Genomic DNA, 17,568 nt, shown 5'->3' on the forward strand with positions numbered 1-17,568 from the left:
ATACATGCAAACATATACAGAGAATCTATGGTAGCCAGAAAATCTCTTCTGCTGATTTCCTTTTCTTATACCCCTGAATTGGTCAGACACTTTCCACCCCGAGAGAATGGAGCTAGACTCTTCCCACTGGCACCAAGCAGTAGGATAAGATGCAATGGGCTGAGCAGAAACTGATGTTCATGAAGTTCCCCCTGAATATGAGAAATAACTTACTTACTGTGTGAGTGACCACCCACTGGAACAGATTGTCTAGAGTGGCTGTGGAGTCTCCCTCACTGGACACAATCCTGCTCAATGTGCTCTGGGATGGCCCTGGTTGAGCAGGGAGATTGGGCCAGTGCACCCATTTTGGTTCCTTCCAGCCTGACCCACTGTGTGATGCTGTGAAACAGTAAATTATTTGAATTCTTATACACTAACATATACAATGTGAATACCTCTTCACCTTCACACAGATGCTGACATATTAATAGATACTATTAGTTATCAACATATGAGCTCATAGTATAAATCTAATGAGTAAGAATACACACTTATATTGAGCTTTGAATAAAAAGATGCCTTTTTACTAATTCAAAAGTTGTTTGGTGGCATTAATATGAGCCCAAGGGAAATAACATGTTCCAATTAATTCTACTTAAGGCATTGTTATTTTTCCCAACTCTTTTAAGTAATAACACTGCTCAGATTAAGTAACAACTAATAAACTACTGCTTCCTTCACTGTCTACTTAATTGACAGCCTCTGCCTTAAGATAGTAACTAACAAGCTGGCAATTAAATGTCCAAATTCAGTGAAATCAGTTTCAAAGTATAAACAGAGTTATATTTCAGGACTGCATAGATGCCCCAGTCAATGTTGTTTTGTTTGTTTTGTTTTTTTTTTTTTAAATACATGAAAGAAACAATGCAGATACAATTTCAATTTATCATTTTCTCAATAGGAATTATTGAGTTCTGCCATTTAAATTAATTTGGTATCTTGTGAAAGCAACTCTAGAGATTTTATGATTTTGACTCCAATAGGGCAATTCAACATCTTACATCTTATTATTAAAAGAAATTGGAGTATTCGGTAACTTTCAGCTACTTAGACATATATTAGTTTAGGTCATCTTTAGCCATCACAAAGCTTTTTTATAAGATGGAGTCTGACTTACCTGTAGTGAGTATCTTTCTTAAATTAGAAGAAATACATTAGAAGTGTCTTCTCTATCTTTAGGTAAAGGACAGATTTCTGTCTAGAATTCCTAGGCTTCTGGAGGGTAAACTTCCTTCTGAGCTATCTACTTAACACCACCAGCAAATATTTTCATGATGGATAACCTATGGTGTTAAAAAAGAACAATGAATTGTGTTAAATTTACTGGTTTTAATTAGAGTTCAATGATCTTAATTATTAAAAAAAACCAAAAAACCTTGTTTTTGGCATTCACACCATCTTTCTGTGGGTACTAACTTTTATTTTTAACTTCAATTATTATTTGGTAGATATATGTGAGTTATTATATGTTTTTTAGTTTTTCTTATCTTCCTAGCTTATGGTCCTGTTTGTCTTTTTTAAGGATGAGAGCTCTAGTTTCACTGGAAACCTCTCAGTTCTTGTAACAGAAAACTTAATAAATGATCATACTCTAAAACAAAATAGCCATGTCACTAATTTTCTGAAATTACTGCAGATCCTCCCTCCTCTATGCACTCCCTTTAAATCCTTTCCAGATGAAGTATAACTTTATATTTAAACATAAACTTACTAATTTTTCATACGAAAGGTAATTTACATCAACATCCTTTTCATACTTTCATAGACACAAGTCTTCAGTTTTGCTATTGTCTTTAAAATAACGTAAAACTCTTTTTTTTAATCTTCTGAATTAATTCTCCAATAATTCCTATCATGTGAATCTTTTAAGAACTACTGTACTTATATTTTATATACAATTAACAATTATTATGTCAAGATCTTATTTAGTACATAATCATCCAACTAGAACCAGTGACTGTGCATAAAATATGGAATTTTCTACATCACTTTACATTTATCTTGATTTACTTTCATCTGCTATTCTTTGAGTACCTCATTGCTGTTCCAAAATTATTCTGCAGTTCTTCATGCTTGGTTTCATCTCTGCTACTTCAATAGCAGATTTTTTCCCCCTTCAGTATTTACCAGTTTTTGTAACTTTTGGAGTTATGCTGTACAGTCAGACACAAGAATCATAGAATCCCAGAGTCACTGTTTGGGTAGCAGAGGACCTTGAAAGGCCATCTAGTGCAAACTCTTAACAAAAGCAGGGACATTTTGCACTCTGTGATCACTCAAAGCCCCTTACAAACTGACCTCAAGCAATTCCAGTGATGTGACATTCATAACTTAACTGGGCAGCTTGTTCCAGTATTTCACCACCTCCATTGTAAACAATTTATTTCTTATGTCAAATTTAAACTTAACCCTATTCATTTTAAAGCAATTGCCCCTCATTCTGTGAGTACAGGTAAAAAGTCTTTTCTTGCAAGTGTCCTCTTAAGTACTGAAAGGCTTCAGTTAGCCTTCAATGAGTTCTCCTCAGAGCCTTCTTTTCTCCAGGCTAAAAAACCCCAGTTCTCTCAGCCTTTTTTCATAGGTAAGTTGGTCCATCCTCCCGATCACTTTTGTGGCCCTCTGCTTGACCTACTCCAATAAACCCATGTCCTTCTTTTGTTGGAAGTCTCAGAGATGGATACAGTATTCCGAGTGGGATCTCACAGGAGAGGAGTAGAGGGGCAGAATCACCTCCCTCAACCTGCTTGTCACTCTGCTTTTCATGATGCCCAGGGTGGTTGCCTTTCTGGGCTGCAAGCCCACATTACAGCCTAATGCCCAATTTTTCATCCAGCCGTATCATTAAGTCCTTCTCTGCAGCACTGCTCTTGATTCCCTCCTTCTCCTGCGGGGCTGGGAAATTCGGGTACCCACCTGACTTTTTCCCCCGTCCTTTTCTGGGCATATTAGGATTGGTCTTTCATAGGCTTATGGCTTCTGCAATTAGCTTAGAAGCAGGCAGAGCAATTAATTATTTGGGCTCCTTCATCTGCTATTCTTTCTGCCATTCTTTCTCCATGCTTCTTTTATGGGTGCGCAGTTGACTTTTTATCACATAACCTAACATAAAATGTAATTAATTATTCAGGTATTTAGTTCTCCACTTTGTATAGGATTTGGAGTAGATGCCATATGTTTACAGAAAACTATTTCTTTTCACTCTTTTTCCTGATAAATTACTGACCAGAAAAAGCTGAGATGCAACCCTTCTCCCCCCAAATAGAAAAAAAAGAAAAAAAAAAAGAACAATACTTGCCAAAGTAGTAAAACTTTCTGTCTTGTTCATTGTGAGTAAAGATGGAAGAGAAATCCTTAAACCTTCCAGCTCTGACATTATCTTCTCTGAACACTCATCTCAAGTTTTGATCATCTACTGACCTTATAAAGTTCCCATCAAGTTTAGTTCACCTGATCTACTTGAAGAATGACTTACCCTTATTTTTTTCTTTTTTAATACATTTCAACACTTCTTTTTGTACTGACTTACTGTGTTTTCAAATTTAACCTGTCAGGTTTTAAGAACTTTTATGATTTTATTTTTAAACTTGAATTTATTAACTTTCTTTCCCTGCTATTTAGCAAAAATGTTTTCCTCAACACATTTTTTAGACTTTATCCTGAATTAGTATAAATGGGGCATTTGAAACTCCATTACAGTATCTTTTGAAAGCTCCTGAAATTTGAAAATGTTTTACCCTTTTCTACACTTTCTTTATTATCTTCTTTGTAAGCTTCATAATTTTAATGTAATTCACACGTTTTTCTTCAAAGTTAAATACAATGGATATAAAGGTTTCTGGCTTTTGGTAATCCTGGAAAAGTCTTGATTCTAAGTGGATTGTGGTGACTGCTATGGATCAGATTTGGACAGTAATATTTCAAACCTGTGGCAGTGAGCAGGACCAGGTTTAAATAAACACACACAGACAGAAACATGTATTTGCACTGTCAGGTGTCTTTCTGCTCCACTCTTGAAATGTCTAAAAATTCAGGCTAATTTTCCTTTCCTTGTTTGTAATTAGTCATTTTCCTTTGATGGTCATCAACATCGATGTTTTCTTTCTCTTATGGCATTGATGACTTCAGTCAGATTCAATATGCCACAATTTCTGTTGCAATTCTCCTTGACTAACTCATAAAATGGTGATAGTATTACTTTTTTTCTAATCAGCAAATTAATTTGTGTTGTTGACATATGAAATAACTTTCAGTTTGATTTTATAAATAAAAAATATTCTTTCACCAACCAAAGGAAGCTCTTGCCAGCAAACATTTTGCCATTTTGCATCGTGTCCTACAGATACCATTCTATATATATTTTTTCAACAGTTGCTATTGTTATTGCTATGAAGCCATTATCTAGGTATCACAAAATGCCCCTCTGTTATTTACTGGCAGAATGTTCAGGTGTTGCTAAAAGCTGTTCACTTTTGAAGTGTTTGATGTAGCTTGTTTGTGCTTCAAACCTAAATGTGTATAGCTTGGTGGCCAAATCAAAAATGTTTCTGTCTTTTGGCAGATATTGCCAGTGCAAAGGCACATGTTACCACATTCCAGAGAAGAACACTGAAACCATACTTTCTTATCCTTTGAGAGACTTTCCTTCAAGTCCTTTTTAAAAGAAGCTGAGTTTGTTAGCCTGAAGACAAGGCTGTTCTGTTCTCTGAATGTTACTTTATGATTTTCTGCATCCCCCTTGTTAGTTTCTCAGTAACACTGATATTGTTCTAAACAGTGGTCTGTTCAAACACATCTTTTGAGACATTGCTCATCTCACTCTATTATTTCTGAGCTCCTCTGAGTAAACCACCCTTTCTCAAGAGGGTGGTTTGTTGTATCAGAGCATGTAACCTGTTTTCCTGGCTTCACCTTATTTTGCTGCAGGAAGAATACAATACAGTACAAAAATTTGTAAGCATTTCAACTAACATATAACACCTAACTATAAAAATTACCCGCATTTATATATTTATTTCTTTAACATCTTTCTACTTTCTTGAGTCATTTTTCCACAGGGAACTTGTACACTGCTCTGTAAAACCCAGAAACTCTTCAGCCTGAACTGACACCTTATTGCCTGTTTTTTTGACTGGGTTCTTCTTAACCCATCACACATTTCTTTCTTTCGTCAAGTGGTGCAAAGCAAAGCTGGTCCAAGGAGGGTGATTAGATGGGAGCTGAGGGTGACTCAGCACAGGTATTGTCTTCACTGACCAGGGTGAAGTCCCACAGCACCTGAGTAAAGGGGTGACCCAAGTGGGGCTGGGGGTGGCCTGTCAATAGAGTGGGGTAGAGATGGGCCAGAGCTGAGGCCAGAGACAGGCTGCAATGCAGGTGCAAGGGGCCAATCCAGGAGACAGACTCCCCATGGCACTGGGTATGGGACTGGGCACAGGCACCCCTGCAGCACTGCCAGCGCCAGTCTGGACATCAGTTAATCCCAAGACCCATCAGCGGAGAGGAGAAAAAATCACCCTCCACTGAGAGGAGAAAACATCAGTCTGAAAAATAGAACTATCTGAAAATACAGTAGACTAAAAGCTCCTCTGCAATTTAAGATAACAATTCCATTTCAATAGGACCAATCTTCATGAATAAAAGAACCATACAGCTGTGAACTAGTATTATTATTATCTTCAGAACTGGCAGCTTTATGCTTCAGCTATGCTGATTGTTTTCATCCTGTTTATAGCAAGAAAAGTTTGTATTAATTCATGAGAAAGGGTGTCATCTAACTCATGGCCTTAAGTGTAGCTCAGATACTAATCTCATGTTTTCTATGTATAATTTCTAAAATTTACAATAAAAATATTCTCTACCTTCTTCCAGGCCTTAAAAAAAAAAAAGAAGAAAAAAAAAACAAAGAAAAAAACCCCTGAATTATTGAAGGAAGAACTCTTAGTTTACTCTATTTGGGGACTTTTTTTGGTCTGATAACAAAGAAGTTGTTACAGAATTAACATCACAAGGAAGATTCCATATAGTTCATGTAACAGTATGCCAGATTTTAACTTCACAGTACGTTAGATTTGAGCTCCATCTCAGATAAAACAATTTTTTTATTTGATAAAAATATGGAGGGGATTTTTCTTTGTTACCTGCCAGGTTCCCAAAAAAATGTGATTAAAAGCAACAGGGAGATCACTCACCAATTGCTGCCACAGGCAAAGTCATCTCCACTTGGGGAAATTAATCTAAATTATTAGCAATTAATTTTAACAGAATAGGATATTGAAAAATAAAACAAAGCTAAAACTACATTCCTTCTACTCTTTCCTTCTTCCCATGCTTTACTTCCCACCTAACACTTCTATCATCTTCCCTAAGGAGCCTGCTCTGGCACCACCTCTCCATGGGCTGCAGTTTATTTCAGGATGCATCCACCTGCTCCAGGATGGAGTCCCACAAGGACTACAGGTGGATATCTGCTCCATCACAGTCCTCATGGGCTACCGAGGGGAAATTTATGTTGCCATGGTCTTCTCCATGGGCTGCAGAAGAAGGCTTTTTCCTACCTGGAGGATCTCCTTCCCTACCTTCACTGGCAGGGTTTCTGAAGGTGCTGTTTCTCTCACATTTACACGTTAAACTTTCTCACAGCTGCTGTAGAGGTTTTTACCCTTTCTTGAATATATTATTGCAGGGGCACCACTAGTATTGCTGGTTGGCTCATCTTTGGCCAGTAGCCAGTCCATTTTGGAGCCAGATGGAAGAGGCTGACTCTGACAAGGGGGCAGCTCCTGATCTCTTCTCACAAAGTCCACCTGCTACCAGAATCTTCCCATGTATGCCCAATGAAATATCTTAATCATAATGTTCAATGAATGCACTTTAAAATCTACAGTGTTACATATTTAGCTTTGTCTGTCCATAAAATATTTTAACTGTAACATAATATTTTATGTAAAATAGCTATGATGTATACATTGGCTATGGGAATAAGATTTATATATATATATTTATATGCTATATCTAGAAATGCATCTGTGGATAGGAATCTTTGTTGCTAGATCAAAATCAGACATGGAGTGTAGACCAGCTGGTCTGCTCAGAAGGGATTCAGCTGCTCACACAGAAGTGCCTGATGTAGTCTGTGACTCTCTAGGCTGTGCAATACACCTGAGTAGGATGAAGCCGTATGGCACAGCACTTCAATGAGATCTGCACCCTGTTAAAGTAGAAGCCTTGAGGCCAACATGTGTCACAGTACCTCATGTCACAGTAGGCATCTATTTTTATGCACTGCAGTTGCACTTTTTCTCTCCACTAGTAATAGTGAAGATTTGATGGGCTAGCTCAGATTACACATCCACATTTCAGAGGTTCAGAATTGGTGCAGATGAATTCTCTCCTCCAGTATTTTTGTCTATCTTAAGTTATAGCAATTCTTTCTCCAGAGGTCTTCATTCTACCAACTGTTCTCCCCTAAGTTCAGGTTTAAAGAATTGAACAGATGCTAAACTGGTCTGTAGTGAAAACTAGCTGGCCAGAACCCAACCCAGGAAAACAACTCGTGGGATGAAGAGCTACTGCAAAAGCAAATGAAATGGAAATTGCCTTTCAATGTGTTTGCCTATGGTACTGGCTTCTGTAAGACAAAACTTCAACCTACAGTTGGGCTAAACTATTAAACTACAGTGAAATTATGCAATATCATCTGAGAAAATAAGAAAAAGAGAGGGGACTGACAGAGGAAGGGGCATGCATAAGTTTCCCTGGTTTGCAAACATCCTTTACTCTTTTTTTACGGAATATCCTCCATATCCTTTTGAAGGTAGAAGGAACAAGGAAGCTGGTGCAAACTTACTCTTTCTTGGAAAGGAATAACTAGCAAATGAGGAGAAAAAGTATGAATCATAATCTGAATTTTTGGTAAAATAAAGAAATTAGAACATTGATTGACAGCACATCCTCTCTAACTGTTCAGCAGCAGACCTATGATTTGTAAAATATGACAGCCACTTTCAACTATATTCAAACTGAAATTACCCAAAAACCACAATCTTTGGGTTTTTCTTGCTTTGTTCTAAAGAACATTTTTAAAATATCATCTTTAAGTATTAATTTTCTTTTATGAATATAGCCATTTAAAGAGAGTGAGAAGGCTTGGGCCATTTTCTTTTAAAAAGTGTCAATCACCTGCCTCTTTCTGTAACATAAAAGGAAAGTATGGATAAAAGGAATTATATTACCTTAATAAATACTAATTTCAACCTGTGCATACCATCTGTGACAGGGAATAATACGGCAGTTTCATTTTTCATGCTGTAATGAGCTGTTAGAAGTAGAACAAAGCTGGTTATCATCATATTTTTCAATTTGGCCAGGTGCCAGTGTTTTTGACATCTAGTAATTCAATCATTTAATAACTCAAGGTTTCAAACAGCTAAAACCCCATCCAATTTAGTGTGGGCTTTAGATGACTGAGTCCAAATAGTGATTTGGTCTGTCTTCTTTTCAAAACCTCCCAGTATTCCTCTAATTTCATTGAACATTTTCTTATTTAGCCAGAAAGCTCCTTGAGTATTTAACTGCTCTGGAGAGACAGATGCTAGATGTGGTTAGGGCTACAGCCAAGCTTGTGACTACACTGCAGACAATAGATTAATGGAAAGGAATTGAGATGTTAGATTTCTTCTTATCTTGAGGAAGTTTGAACCCACCTCTTCCACATACTCTAAAGGAGTCTGTGCTGGTTTGGGCTGAGGTAGAGTTATTTTTTTTCACAGTGGCTGTATGGGACTGTGTTTTGGTTATGTGCTGAACACAGGGATGATAATGTAAAGATTTTTTTTTTTTTTTTTTTTTTGCTAAGCAGAGCTTAAATAGAGCCAAGACCTTTTCTGGTTTTCATACTGATATACTGGCAAAGAATATGGGGATCCATGGGAGGTTGGGAGGAGTCATAGCCAGGACAGTGACTCAAATGGACACAGGGGTATTCCAGACCCTATGACATCATGCTCAATATTTAAAGCTGGGGCAAAGAAGGAGGAGAAATGCTGTTTATCTTCCAAAGTCACTATTATGTGTCTTGGGGCTTTGTTGTCCTGGAGATGGCTGAATGCCTGCCTGCCCATGGGAAGCAGTGAAATAATTGCTTGTTTTGCTTTGCTTGTGTGTGAGGCTTTTGCTTTCCCTACTAAATTCTCCTTATCTCAAAATTTTCTTTTACTCTTCCTTTTTTTTTTCTCCTCCATCCTGTTGCTGGTGGAGGCAGCAAGTGCATCCATGAGGCTTGGCTGTTGGCTGGGGCTAAACCGCGAAAATGTCGTAACTACCAGGCCATTAAAAAAGTCTTCCTGTGATATGTTTGTTTGGTAGGTTGGTGGGGTTTATGCTTTGTTTATTTGGTTTGGTTTATTTCTTCCATTACCTACTAATAGTATCCTCTGGTGCAGCCTCATCTTGAGAAGATGCACAAATCCTGATAATAGACTCTTTAAGAAGTCAAACATCATGCCTGTATCACAGGTCAAACCATGGGATGCCTAGATTAGCAACAGTAGTTGCCATGTTGTGAGAGGCATGTGAGGCTTATGATGTATCTTAGAGGGGACTGTCTGAGGGGGTTTCTGAACCCCTAGGGCTGTGTCAATGGAGAGACCAGGCAGCAGTGAGGATGACAGTCTGAAGAACACCAAAGATGCTGGGAGTCTGTGGCCTCACCAACCAGATTTCCTGACTCCAGAGTCTTGCCCCCAGCCCTACTCTCCCCAAGGAAGCTCTAGTCACTGTGAACACACATCAGAATGTCATGTCTTCTGTACCTTCTCAGTTCTAGCACCAGACCAGCTACCCAAACACAGCTCCCAAGGGAAGCAGATATCCAAGTTCTTGTCTGCAGAGTGTGCCTGAGATTTCCCCTCATGTGTGAAGGCAGCAGAAAGAATGACTGAGAGATGTGCCCAGATTGAAGAAAAAGGTGAAACAGATTGAGGAGTATCCAGAATTCTGAGATGATGAGCAACTGGTTGAACTACATTTTGCTGTCCCTGGACATCTACCTTACCTTCCCATGTGCACCTACAAAACATATGGGAGATTCTGGAATTGGAAGTGTTGTTTTGGAAATCTGGAGAGGTTCCGCTCAAATGGAAGCCAGCAAATAGCTTTTCCAGTTTTCAAGGACAAGAAAGAAGACCCTGGTAATTATAAGACTTTCAGATTCAATTCCATGCTTGGTAAAATTATGAACAGAATTATTCTGGGAGTTGTTGAAAAGCACTTTAAGACAATGCAGCCGTTGATCAAAGATAACACAGGTTCATGAAGTGAAAATCATGCCTTATTAACTTACTGTCCTTTTATGATAAGTTTATCCATCTTGGGAATGAAGGGAAGACAGTGGATATGTTTGGTTTTTTGGGGTTTTTTTCCCTCTCTCTCTCATGTCCAGTGAAAGGATTTTAGGGAATGGCTTATGGCTCTGTCTGGGACCACCATTGAGAGGGTGGACAAGTGCTAGAACAAGTTTCCCAGGAAAGCGGTCTTGACCCCAAGCCTGTTGGCGCTCAAGAAGAATTTGAACAATGCTCTTAGCTCATAGAACTGTAGAATTGTTTGTGTTGGTAGGGACCTTAAAGATCATCTAGGCACAATATCCAACCCACACGCCTCCCCCACATAAGCTGCTATCAAGTTTCCCTGGACCCTTCTCTTCTCCAGACTAGTCCTAACTCTCTCATATAGTCCTAACTCTCTCATATCTTCATAGGAGAGGTTCTCCAGTCATTTGATCATCTTAGTGCTCCTTCTCAGGACACACAGTTTAACTGTTATGTTGCCCTGTGAGGTGTGAAGATTTTGGTCCAATGATCCTCACAGGTCCCTTCCAGCTCAGAATATTCTGTGATCCAAAGGCTTCATTTACTATTTGTTAAAGTGACTATTTCAAGTGGAATTCCCACACTTGATCAAACAAAGATATAGGAGCCAAAGAGATTAGTGGAATGTTTTTTTCCTGCAATCACAAACAAAACTATGAAGCTGTCTTGCATAATGCTTGCCATTGTTAAATATAGAAAAACTATAAAAGTCAAACTACAAAAGTCAAAAAAAGTCTGCTTCCATCCACTGTAAAAAACACTTTTCCATAAAATCTGTACCATTTTACCGATAAGAAGGGATATCCCCACAACTCATTTTTAACTTCTGAAAAATGAAACAGAACCTACAAACAAAAGAATTATTGAACTGGCTAAACTTTTCAAAATAAAGTATTTTGGAATATTATTGATTAAACTCCGTAATCACTTTATCATATCCCATCACTGATAATATAGCATATAGCAAAGATTTAAATGTCATGAAGGTAATAACAACTCAAAAAGTGAAGAAATTTCTTCTTTTACAGTGCCACAAAGATAGTGACAACAAGGAATGACAGGAAAAAAAGTATTAAGGAAACAAAGATCAACAAGAATAGTTAACATGGTTTCATGAATGGGAAAACATGACCACCATCTATAATAAAATGACTGGCAAGGTTGATTAGGGAAAGCAGTCATTACTCTCTACCTGGATTTCAGTAAAGCCTTTGCCTCTGCCTCTCATAAGATTCTCAGAGACAAACTGTTGTATGGGCCAGATTAGCAGGTAGATTGTAAACCGACTAGAAGCTGGGACAAGAGCAGAACAGTAGAACAATGCCTAGTTGAAAGGCCAGTAAGCCGGTGTTTGTCCCAGGGTTGAATACTGGCTCCAGTGCTGTTTAACAGCTTCACTATTGATGTGGAAAATAGGGAAGAGCATATCAGCAAGTTTGCAACTGGTGATGGGCAACCTGCTCTAGGTAAACCTGCTGGAGCATGGAGTCAGAAAAGATGACTTCCAGAGGTTCCTTCCAAACTTAACAACTCTGTGACTCTGTGATAACCTTTAAGTTATTTCTTGCCAAATCTGTGGTGCCATTGTCACATTAAAAAAAAAAAAAAACACAAAAAAACCTGTATATGTTGTCAAGAACTGCCGAGGTTTTAGCAATTTTTTTTTCCTTCTTTTCCATTTTCTCTAAGATAGAAGAATCTTTTTTTCCCAATAATTTCCTTCCCCCTTTTTTCTTAGCTTTCAGTTCTCATATTCAATATTCTCATTAATTTACTCTTATTTTTTTCTCAAAACTCCTTTCTGATTCTCATATTTAATTCTCCTCCACATCTACGTTGTTGCAAAGATTTTTCTGAATCTTATCCAACAGTCCTCTATTTTGGGCTTCCTTGTTTCTGTTGTCCAAAACTTTTTATCATATATGTGATAAATATTCATGTTTTTTCATCATAGCATAATAAAAACTGTAACTTAATTGATTTCATACAATAAATTAACAAAATAAATTAATATGAGGGACTTCAACAGATTATGGAGTAGGCACTGGAAGCTTTTGTTAAGATTAAGTGAAATCAGTAAGACAAAGACACAGGCTTCCTGAAGGTGTGATTTTTGCTTTCACGGGGATATAAATTAAACAGAGAAGTACTGTATTAGCATATTAATTAGTACAGAGGTTCATCCACTTTTTCAAAATGTGAGTCTGAATCATTCCAGATTTCAGGAGCCTTCTATCCAAGCACTTTAACCGTAGCTAACTATTCAGATGTGGACTAACATGATATGTTTTTTCTTTAACTGCCACCATGTTTAGGTAGGTGAATTTAGCTTTTAAATTTAGCTTTTAAATTTAAATTTTAAATGAACAAGTGTTCACACTGGCCTTTTTGGAAATGGAGATAAGAATACTCTATTCCACATGTGACATTTGAGAGTAAAAACACTGAAGATAACTAACTACTTTAATGTTATGGAAGTGTGTTGACTAGGCAGCCTAAAAGTGCCTAAACCTCTCCAACATTGTATAGGTATTGGTTATAATATTTTATGCTGACTACAAGGGCTGGCAGTGATGTTTAAGAAAAGTGCTACCATAGTAGCTGAAGGCCATGATCGGCAAAGTCAAATTTGAAAGCCCATGAGAACTGAATCTGTTCAGTGCCTTCAAGAGTTCAATATGCTCTAAATACATAGATGGTCCAGCCTATTATAAAATTTTGCCCATGGAATTACAAATGGTGAATTTCTCTGAAAAAAACTCCAAAAGGTATTGAGATCATTAACCCTTAATAGACATACAAAATAATAGAATGCACAATAAAACATGTGTAGAAGGATGTGCCTTATCTTTTCACATACTAAGCAAGTAGTGAGAAACCTACTTCTTTGGCCCTGTGCTCCAAGAAAGATTTATGACAAAAAGAGTATAAAAAGTGTATTATTGGTAAGTCAGAGAATAGAGAAAAATAAATTACTTTTCTATATTTACTTGCTTGCTTGCTTGATTGAATTTTGCTGTCTCCAGAAATCTTTCTAGACTGGTGCAGCCTCATGACTGATCTTCCATGCAGAGAGTGAGGGAGGAAGTGACAACACATACTCCAAGAGCAGTCAAAAAGAAGTTTAGGGCCTTGAAGCAGTTGATAAGGGACTCTAGGGCACAAGCTTTATTCTTTTTTGTACTTCCTGAGAGCAGAAATACTAGAAAAAACGATGGGATGAGTCTATTAAACATGGCTTCATGGTTGGTGTCACCACCAAAGTTCTTGATTTTTTGACAAGGGAATGATCTGTGCAGCACCAAGCATCCTGTCATCAGACAGGACTCGCCTTTCCCACCAAGGGGGAAAGTCTTTGCTCAAGAACCAGCAGAGATCATTGGCAGAGCTTTTAACTAGATGTGACAGGAGAATTAGACAATATCAGATTTATCCCTGGCAAGGTGTGGGATGATGTGCAAAGGTTAGAGGCATGGGATTCTATTAAGAGCCTTTTGCCAGTGGCTCTGAAAAGTGCTGGCCACAGCAGATCATCCTTTCAGTCTTGCAGAGATGAGCCAGGAACTCATCCAGTAACAGAAGCCAACAGCAAAACACCAGGGAAATATTTTAAAGGAATAAAGAGGGGTTCCTCTGGAAAGGCAGTGCTGCCAACAGCACAGCTGAGGTGTTTTTACACCAATGCATGCAGCATGAACGACAAATAGGAAGAGCTGGAAGCCACCTTGCTGCTGGAAAGTTATGACCTTGTTGCCCTTTCTGAAACTTGGTGGAATCAATCCCATGACTGAACTGTGCCTTTCAATGGCTATTTATAAGGAACAGCTGAAGAAGTAGAGGTTGAGGGGTTGTCACCAAGATGATTAAAGGGATGTAGCATCTCAGTATAAGGGAAGGCTGAGAGAATCGGGATTGCTTAGCCTGGAAATGAGAAGACTTTAAGGTGCCCTAATTGCAGCCGCCTTCTATCTGAAAGGAGACCACAAGAACGAGGGAGGGAGACTTTTTACAAGGGCATGTAGTGCCAGGAAAAGCGAGAAAAGCTTTGAATTGAAAGAGAACAATTTTGAATTAGATATTATTATGAAGAAATTCTTCATTGTGAAGGTGTAGACGAGGGACAGGTTGCTCAGAGAAATCATGGATGCCCCATCCCTGAAAGTGTTTAAAACCATGCTACATGGGGTTTAGAGCAACGTGGTCTAACGAAAAGTGTCCCTTCTCATGGAAGTGGAGGGTTGGAACTAGAAGATCTTTAAGATCTCTTCCAACCAAAACCATTCTATGATTTCTAATGAATCTATTTAGTCAAAAAAAAGACACTAGCCATCCTTAACTTACATTCACAGATACTGTAAGATGTGGAAGGATGAAAATAGTAATAAAAAAAGGCAAAGTAGTGATCGAAAAAAGAAAATAAAGAAAAAACTGGAAGTACAGCTAATTCAGTTTAAAGAAGACCACTAGTTATTGTATTTCAGATTCATCCATCCCATTACAGAAGTGTCAAGGCTCTTTATGTAATCAATAAAAAGAGTAAAGCATCTCCAGAAAGCAATTTGGATCTTATATGGCATGTCCCTCTGGAAATTTTTTATTTCTTTCTTCTGACTGTAAAGTGAGCTTGGAGTACTATTAATTTATTAGGCTTCTAAATTTAAAGACGTAAATCTTTGGATTTATGTGGAAAAAAATCTTCATTTAGAAGGTGCTCAGAATCTTACAATACACAAAAATAAATTAGAAGATTTGAATAAATGCAAATTTAGCTATTGCATCTCTTGAAAAATGAGTTATAGCTACTTTTAATAAACACTTCAGTAATGTTTTTATTATAATTTTTAATTCAAACCAGCTCATATTTGGGCTTCAGAAACACTTTTATTCTAGTAAAGGAAAAACTCAGCTCAGGATTGGATTTCAGTACCCATTTCTATGAAATATATATCAACTTTATTTAAGGAAATTAATTATTTCAATCATTAAATCGAAGTCATATATGTATTTTGGTGGTTATTTAACCTAGGTAGAGCTTCATGTCACTCAATTTGCCTATATGCAGAATAGAATCAATGACCAGTTTTCTAGTGATGCCCTGAATCGTTTATTTCACCAGTAATCCACACAAGCATTTGCACTAATGATCGAAAAAGTGAGGCGTAAACCTCACTTGTAGGAATCTGTAGAATTGTTTTAAGTTGAATCAGAAATGCACTTTTTAAGACTTCTGAGTTTACCCACATACTTTAGTTTAATTATGGCACAGACACATTTATGAGTGGACAAAGTGCTTTTAAATAAAACTTGGCAAAAAGAAGTACTTCCAATGCCATCTGGCCTGTAGTAAGCATCCAGTCTACGGGGCTGGACAGGAACCCTCCCAATGTTCCAAGTTATCCTCCTATTTTGGGCAATATGAATATCTTAGCCACAGCACCACTGGTATCACTTTTACAGTACTGTTTCTGTTTTGATGGGTAACCTTGGCTAGTGTTCAAGCGCCTAGCAAGCTACGAGAAAACCTCATCCACAGACGTCCAAATGGGCTGGTTTATACATTCTTCTAGGTTACAGCTTTGTTCTCACAGAACACTGAAATAGAATTCATCCATGTCTGGTGAAACTCAGGCTTATGTTCATCTAAGGAATGATATTGGTGCTTATACGGGTGTATAGTACAATAATAATAATAATAATAACAACAACAGTAATAGTTGCTGTCATTGTTACTGTTGTTTTCTGTCTGAGATGGATGATAATTGCTCAATGGTAAGGTGCATATGTAAGCTCTATTCACTGTGAATCATACATGAGAAGCGTTACACATATCTATTGTAAAAAGTTGGAGAAGAGAAGAGATCCGGGTGATGATGCCTGATGCCTGATGCATTTTTCACCACTGAAACTGCATATAATGGAAATGGAAGAATTTAATTTTAACTGCACACAGGACACACATAGATATTCTGACAATAGCATAGCTCTGCAGAGCAGGCAGAGAATAAGGACACCCCCACCCAGACTAGATGTGTGAATCTGCAGAGCATTCACATGTAAGGTAACAATATTGTTGTATTAGGTTTAAGTGGCAAGGTTTTGGCAGCAGCTGGACTGCAGCAGGGGTGTCTTCAGTGAGAAGACATCAGAACCTTTCTGCATGTCCACAAGAGGTGGTTCCAGATGTCTCCAAGATAGATTCTCTGCTGCCCTTCAGCAATGTTGGTGGAACATCTGTGATAACATATGTGAGGAGAGTTACAGATTCTGCACATCAGCAGTTAAGTATCAACATGCCTGTACACTGCCCAGTTTTTTCTCTCCTCCTTACTAAGCTTCTGACATGAGGGGGTGCCACGAGTGAAGTATATAACAAACCATGAGGCCACAATGTGAAATGGATAATTTCCATGACATGGGATTTTCTCCTAAGAAAAACAGCATAGACACAGCCTCAAAAGTTGTATCTTTCTGTTAAATTTCACAGCCACTAATGACTGAATAAATTACCAGGAGAAAGCAGAAAGCCAGCCAGAATAACAAGAAAAACAGTAAGACTAAATTTCAATGGAAGGAGGAAAAAAAGCAATATTCATTCAAGACATTAAAACCAGAAAACTTCTATTTCTATGCAGGTTCCATTAGTTACATGAACAGCAGTATTTCTTCCTTATTATGTGCATTGCAATTTAGCAAGGCATGACTATGACATTAAACATTCTAATATTTTTTTTCCAGTTCAATTTTGGGGATTTTTTCTATTGTTATTTTTTAATCAATCATTTAGGCTGAGAAATTTCTTTAAGATCGTGAATTCAACTGTAAATCTGATGCTGCCAAGTCCACCACTAAACCATGTACCTTGAGTGCCACATCTACACACCTTTCCCATTTTCCACCAGTTCCCTGCACAGCCTGTCCCAGTACTTGAAAGCTCTTTTGGTGAAGAATTTTTTCCTAATATCTAATCCAAACCTCCCCTGTTGCAACTTGAGGCTGTTCCATCTTGTCCCATCATGTTACCACAGAGAAGAGGAGGAGCCCCACCTTGCTACAGTTTCCTTTCATATAGTTGCAGAGTGATAAGCTATACCTTGAGTTTCCCTTTTCTCCAGAATAAACAACCCCAGGTCTCTCAGCTCCTCCACAGAAGGTTTGGTCT

This window comes from Ammospiza nelsoni, chromosome 2, assembly GCF_027579445.1.
Source record: "Ammospiza nelsoni isolate bAmmNel1 chromosome 2, bAmmNel1.pri, whole genome shotgun sequence".
NCBI classification, from domain to species: Eukaryota; Metazoa; Chordata; class Aves; order Passeriformes; family Passerellidae; genus Ammospiza; species Ammospiza nelsoni.